General features: G+C 43.8%; 1 long non-coding RNA gene across 1 annotated transcript; it reads left to right on the top strand.

Moving 5' to 3' along the window:
• The first annotated feature begins 2,693 nt into the window (after positions 1-2,693).
• On the top strand, positions 2,694-6,735 carry LOC128626148 (uncharacterized). The gene is made up of 3 exons (XR_008390072.1): positions 2,694-2,861; positions 4,422-4,552; positions 6,719-6,735. It is a non-coding gene; the product is annotated as an uncharacterized LOC128626148 (long non-coding RNA).
• Positions 6,736-7,118: the final 383 nt, after the last annotated feature.

Below are 7,118 nucleotides of genomic sequence, written 5' to 3'. Positions count from 1 at the left end.
TCGCTCAGCCGCCTCCCTACAACCTCTTCTCCCATTGGTCAGCTGTCCCGGGCCAGCCAATGCAAACCGTGTTTACTACTTCTTCGCAAGGTCACCGTAGACAGGACTCGGCTCAATGGTTGTTAAGGGCAACGCGGGACGCTGGCGGCCGAGGTCTTTTGTGCTCTTTGCAGGGCCCCAACGGCTATAGCATTAGCGCGGAAAGAGGGGGCGGGGGAGGGGTAGGCTGGCTCCTGCGCTGGGACTGCTGCGCAGATCTCCGAGTGGGGGAGGGGCTCGAAAGTGGGGAGGGGATAGTGGTGCTACGGCAAACAAATGATGTAGTGAAACAAATACGGTACAGGGCGTACACACAAACGCACGCCACCATCACCCCACCACCGCCTTAAGAGTATTTTAAACATCTGGACTACTGCTTCCACCATAGGGAACAGACATGGGATAGGATTGTTCAGCAGGGATAGGAATCTGTAATTTATTATTTTCAGGTTAAGTTAATATGCAAATTATGCAAAATATCATGTGTAAATACAGTAATTAGGGTTGCTTTAAAAGCTTTTAGCTAGCTAGAGAACGGCAGCCTTAATTGCAAAGTGCATACACCATTCCGTGATTCATCATTCATTTAACAAATATTTAATAAGCACCTTATGAGAAAAGCTGCAGAAGGTTTTGTGGAGGATGGGAGGATGACTAAAACCCAATCCCGTTGTCATGGCAACCATTGTGACTCCTGCCATCAGCCACCACCTGTTCTTATTCCAGATCTGAAAATTAAGTCCTAGCACCTTTACAAAACAATCTCACACACACAGTTTGACTTGGCTCCAAAATGTCCCACCAAATCCATCAAAATTATTGTTTCCTTTTACATGGGAGGAACAACACAGTAACCCTTTGTTCTTTGCTCTAAGTTGTTTTTCCAGGGACTGAGAAAGGTTACTGGAGCTTTGAGCTTTTCGCTGGTATTCCTAGCTCTCTGCTTGTGAATAACAGCATACATGTGAGCAGTTTGAGGGTCCTGCAGATGACCCATTCAACAACATGGCCTCACATGCCCTGTCTTCTCAGTCACTTCAGCATTCCACCCTTAGGCTTGTCACTTTGAAAGTAGGCTTGTTAACATTTGGTTGACCTCCAGGATCTTATACTGGCCACAGCTATCTCATGCACTTTCAGGCCTACTTACTCAGTTTTGTTTGAACTTCCCTGGAGTTCTCTAGTCTCATCTAAAATCCCCAGTTTCTCACCCCTCCACTAGAACAAGAAACAGTTTAGGGGCTGCAAACAATTGGAAAGGAAGCAGTGGGGAGGCTTTTATCTAGAACCTTTTGCAAAGCAAGCAGAAACTCCCAGGCACAGGACTGCTTAGAATGTATGCTTATCCTTATCTGGTGCATTCTGAGGGTGGAATGATAGAGATTACGGGTGGAATAAACAGGAAAGGGGAAAAGAAGAGAGGAAGATAATAAAGAACTAAACTAAGAGGTGGTGAGGAGAGGAAAAGAGATTTAAAGACATTTGTTAGTAAAATTAAGTTACTGTATTTGTGAGAGGAGGTAAGGGATGCAAGAAATGGGATGGCAATAATTTTTCTAACTTGGGGGACTGAGTAGATGAGTGATAATTGATTAATAAAGTTCAAGAACAATAAAACATACACAGAGATTACAGAAATGTGGGTCCTTGGGTCCAAGTATCAGAGATGCCCACTCTGTCTGGGGTGGGGTTTTGGAATCTGCAAATATATTGTCGCCCCTCTCCCATCCCTTTGTTCTGATGTGCAGAGTCCAAGGGCCACACCTTGAGAGCCTGTGCTCTAGAGAGCCCTCCTATTTCCTTTACATTTTGCCTCAATGGGATCTTCGGGAAGCTTGGAGCTCAAAATCAAAAGGCTTTTCAGCATCCTGAGCTGCTTTTCAGGATTCCCTGTGGGTCCTGCTAGGGCAACACTGCATCAAAATTAAAGCGAGTTGCTTACCCCAAAAATGAAAAGCAGTCAATGGCACAAAAAGATAATTTATAGAAGAAAAACATCCGATACACATATGAAGAAATGTCCAACTAAAAACGAAAGAAATACAAAACCAAACAGCTGGATCCCATTTTTCAATTAACGAATGGACAAAGGTTTTTTGTTTTCTCTCGTTTTTAATGGTAGTACGGTGCAGTGCTGCGCTCACACGTCGTTCCTGTGAGTAAAAAGAAGTGTGCCCATTCTGAAAAGTAATTTGAAAATGAGTATGGAGCAGCTCTCAAATCTTAATATTCTGAGAATTTCTCCCAAGGAAATAATCAGAGAGATGCACAAAGATTACAGCTACAGATATTTACTGGAATTGGATTTAAAAGGGTAAATAATTGAAACAACCTAATTGAGCATCAGTTAAACAATGATTAAAATAAATGATGGCATATCCATAAAATGTAGTATTATGAAATAACAGTAAGAAATATGTTTTAAGGAATAATTAAGGCAATGGAGACCTGTTCCTGATGTAGTAAATGGAAAGAGCCGGAAACTATTTTTAACTTAATACAATCCTGCTTTGTGAGGGGAAAAACAGGTATCCACTAAAAAACAAGTTCTAAAAATATTAAAAATGTAAACCATCTCTGGATTACGCAAGATGGATATTTGTTTTATTCTTTACTTTGTGTGTTTTGCAGATTTTCTTCAGTGACTAGGAATTAAAATTCAGCCTCCCTAGGAACAAAAAAACCTGATTCTGACTTCAGCCTGAAAATTGTGTGTGGCATTTGTCGGGGCCGATTTAGACCTGAGCTGAATTCTGTGTAATTTCGCCATTTGAAGTGTGGTTCGCTGGTTCTTGGCAGTAAATGACTCTTCAAGCACTTGAGTAAGATCATTGCAATCAGAGTTGTAATTGCTAAGAGGTTCAAGCTTTGTTTGTAAGAGAAGAAGTTCTGATTCTTTTCTTTAAAAGTTCCTACTTCCACTGATTAATCTTATTGTTCGTGAAGTTCGAAGGGCTCTTGTGAACCTCCATTTGCCTGCTGTCTCCTTTTTAACCCTGTACATGTTCCAGAAGCTTTTTTGTTTTGGCAGAATTGGTGGGAGTCCCAGATAGGCAAGTATGTCTGGTGTAAGGACGGGGTTTTAGGAGGTACCGAGCTTTGTCAGCGGGCATCAGGGTGTGAAGCTGTCTGGCCCTCTTCGGAGCCTAAAACCCTTCAGACCCTTCTTGGCCCTGAATCTACCCTCTTGTCCATCACACGTCATCCGATCAGCTCTCGGCCGCGTTTCCTGATCAGTGCCCAGAGCCCTCCACTCAGACCTGTCTCAAGATGTTGCTTCTTGAATATGGATGGGCCTTGGTTCTCTTCCTTGGCTTCCTTTACCTTCATTCCCTAAATGACATACACTTTCAGATGCTTATGGAAACAATTCTACCCAATTCAGTTCAGTCCTGGGGTCCGTCCTCTGCACCCCAGAAATGGAGCAGCAGCTGAGGCAATGACCCACAGATCCACAGGTTCTGTCTTGTGATAAAGTGCCTGCGGTTCTGGTAACAACTGGGTGACTTTCTTCCTGGTGGTGGAATGTGGCCGAGGGAGGAGGACACCAGCCTGTGAGTAGAGGGCTGACCCTTGTCCACCTCTGGCTCAGGCCAGACTTCAAGTGCGCGGCCTGGGCCCGAAATCCCCCAACATCCCTGCAGTCCTTCCTAGGGGAATAATACCTCCCAGGATTTCTTTGGGACTATCACGGGGTACCCTGCTTTCTGGTGAAGCAAAGAATCAGCATCCTGGTTGCTTAGCTGATGGAATTGTAATGCCTACACATGCAGTTCTGCAGCCACTTTTCAGAGCCCCATGGGACTCCTAGCTATGGTAGAACAGACGTATGATGTTCCCTCCCAGGGAGATCAGAGGTCTCCTTCACCATCTGTGATCAAACCCATTCGGTTGTCACATGCCACGTTCTGCTTCGGGCACAGAACAGTGCTGTCACAGACCCAGTTTCAAGGGGACACTGAGTAGCCAACCCAGGTCCGCGCCGAGGGGAAGGAGGAGGAGTCAGGTTGGAAGGTAACTGTGTCACCCTGGGCACACTGGACATAGCTCGAGAGTCCTGGCCCCATGAAAAGGCCAGCGTGTGTGACTCAGTGTGGCAGATGTTCACTTCTCTCGAAATAATCTGGAAGTGTAGGTTTTCGCGTGAAATCTGTGGGCCTCTAACTCGCAACCTTTGTGCTACACTCTGCCACTATAGTTCCTGTCCTCCGTGGTTTTTAAATAATCAAGACCACATCCATGGTAAAAAAAAAAAAAAAAAAAAAATCTACGGGAGCTCTGCTTCCCCTGGGGATGTAGAGAGCTGCAAGGGATATTACTCCCATCCTGCCTGTAAGAAGAAGTGAACAATCTATAAAATCATGTTTTCTTGAATCCTTCAGAGAGCTGAGATCACGAGACAACCACATAACCAAGTGGCAAAAAGAGACAAGCCGGCTGAGGGGAACAGACACACAGAAGCTGTTTTGCATTTGGCAGAGCAAGGAAGAAAAAGTGACCACCATAGAAGTGGGTAAGAAAAAATCAGCTAAAGTTCACTAATTCCTGAAGGCTGAGTTTGGGTGAGTGGATCAACTTAGAATAAGTGGGAACCTGTGATGCTTAATTTTATGAGTCAATTTGGATAGGCACAGTATCCAGATCTTTGGTCAAACAATATTCTAGATGTTTCTGTGAAGGTATTTTTTAAATGAGAGGAATAATACTTTAATCAGTAGACTTGGAATACAAAGCAGGTTATCATGTGGGTGGGACGTATCCAATCAGTTGACGACTTTAGAGAAAAAGACTGGGGTCCCCCAAAGAGGACAGAACTCTGCCAGCAGACTACTCCTAGACTTGAGCTGCAGTGTCAGCTCTTCCCTGGGTCTCAGCCTACTGGTCTACCCTGCAGATTTTTGGACTTGGCAGCCTCCGTAATTGCATAATTGCATGAGCCAATTCTTTAAAATAAATTATAGATAGATGATAGATCATTGATAGATAGATAGATAGATACATAGATAGGTAGATAATGTCCATCTATATCTATAGCCATTTATATTGGTTCTGTTTTTCTGGAGAACCCTGACCAACACAGAATCCTAGACACAAGGGAAGTTTATGTTCACTTGCAAGTTCTTCTCCATGGGTATCGACTTGGTGCTCAAAAGAAAGATTAGAGGTAGGACTGGAGACCAGGGGAGCCCCTCCCCCACACTTAGTGGTATGGGTTTGCAGGAGGTGACCAGCTGGGACAGATACAAATCACCACCCCCATCATCTGGCCCTTCTCTTATGAAAGCAAAACAGCCTTAAGCCAGGAAGGGGAGGGCAGCAGACCTTCTTGCTCTGGGGGTCATCAGGGGAGGGGTAGAAGCAAAACCTGTTTGCATCTGGGCGAGAACGGGAACCCAGAAAACGTCTATTGCTTCAGGGGGAAGGGTAGAAGCAAAAGCTATTTGCTCTTGGTGAAGGGGCCACAGGGTGGAGAGGTCATGGAAACCTCCTGGGTCCACAAACCTGCACCAACACAAAGCAGAGGCAGACTACCACTGGAGGAGAGTCGGGCATCTCTCTTCTGCCCAAGGCCCACCAAAGGTACAAGGCAGAGTTCGGCTATCATGAGGGAGAAAGGGGAGGAGGGTAGAAACATTGAGAAGGTCCCACTTCTCAGGTCCAGATACACAGGTCTCCTGCCCAAGACCGAGGCTGGACGGGGAGAAGCAGGACTAACATATGGCTCCAACCACAGCCTTGCAGCAAGGCGAGAAGACGGTGGAGAGAAATCCTACTTGATGATGCAAGTGTACAGGTACTTCTGAAAAGCCAATGGCAGAGTAGGAACACCGAGAAAAGCTCCCTGGGACCCATTCCTCACACTAAGTGCAAGGTAGTGGCGCTTGCTGGTAAAGAGAGGGTAATGATAGTAATGACTAATGTCAGCTCGACTACTGACTAGATTAACTGAACATCCCCCCTGCACAGTAATAGCCTAGCAGAAGAAGAGGCATGACTGTTTCCAGGTATAATACTGTTTACCTCAATCTCCATCGGCTTCTACTCAGAATATCCAGCATTGACTAAAAAATTATGACAATAAAGAAAGAAAAGAAAAATGAGAGGGAGTGGGGGTGGCTTATCACCAAGAGACAAAGCAATTAACAGGACCATAGCTAAGCAATAAGGACCTGTCAGGAACATCTAAATAGCCATGACTAATATATTAAGATCCAGTACAATGGTAGGCAGGAACATATGGGATATTTTGGAAGATAGATGGGAAACTATAAAAAGGTGATTTCCAAAATACAGTATCAAAGAAGAAGAATCCTTGTAATAGGATCACCAGCAAACTAGCTTCTGCTAACAAAAGTATCTGGGAAATTGGAGAAAGTACACTAGACATTATCCAAAATGAAACCCAAAGGGAAAAGGGTGCAGGAGAAGGGAACAGAAGCTAGAATTTTAAACCATGGGAAAATATTAAGGAGAAGATAGAGAAGGGGCAGAAGAAACATTTGAAAGATAATGACCAAGAATTTTCCAAAATTAATGAACGACAGCAAACCACAGATCTGATAAGTTCAGAGAACCTCAAACAGCTTAAATAAGCAAATGCAAACAAAGTAAAAATAAAACACACCTATACGCTCATCATAGTCAGTCTGCTGAAAACTGACAATTTCTCCTTTTTAAGAAAAATTAAGAAAGCAGCCTAAGAAAAAAGAAATATGACATACACAAGAAGAAAGATAAAATCACAGCAAACTTTTTGTCAATAACTGTATGAAACAGAAGACAATGAAGAGGCACTTCTTAAGCGTGGAAAGGAAAGAAAAAGTCACCCTAGAATTCTATAGTCAGGGTAAGTGAGTATCTTTTTCTCTTTTTATATATTTTTTAATTTTTTTATTGATTATGCTGTTACAGTTGTTCTATTCCCCCTATATTCCCCTCCACCCTACCCCTCATCCCCACCATTACTCCCCTTTAGTTTATGACCATGTGTCTCAAGTCCTTTAGATTCTATATTTCCCATGCTATTCTTGCCCCCCCCATCTATTTTCTATCTACTGTCTATGCTACTTATTTTCTGT

The sequence above is a fragment of the Artibeus jamaicensis genome, unplaced genomic scaffold, assembly GCF_021234435.1.
Source record: "Artibeus jamaicensis isolate MK-2021 breed Jamaican fruit bat unplaced genomic scaffold, CSHL_Jam_final scaffold_3307, whole genome shotgun sequence".
Classification (NCBI taxonomy): Eukaryota; Metazoa; Chordata; class Mammalia; order Chiroptera; family Phyllostomidae; genus Artibeus; species Artibeus jamaicensis.
The sequence above is the reverse complement of the archived record's forward strand: the minus strand, read 5'-3'. Positions and strand labels throughout refer to the sequence as shown.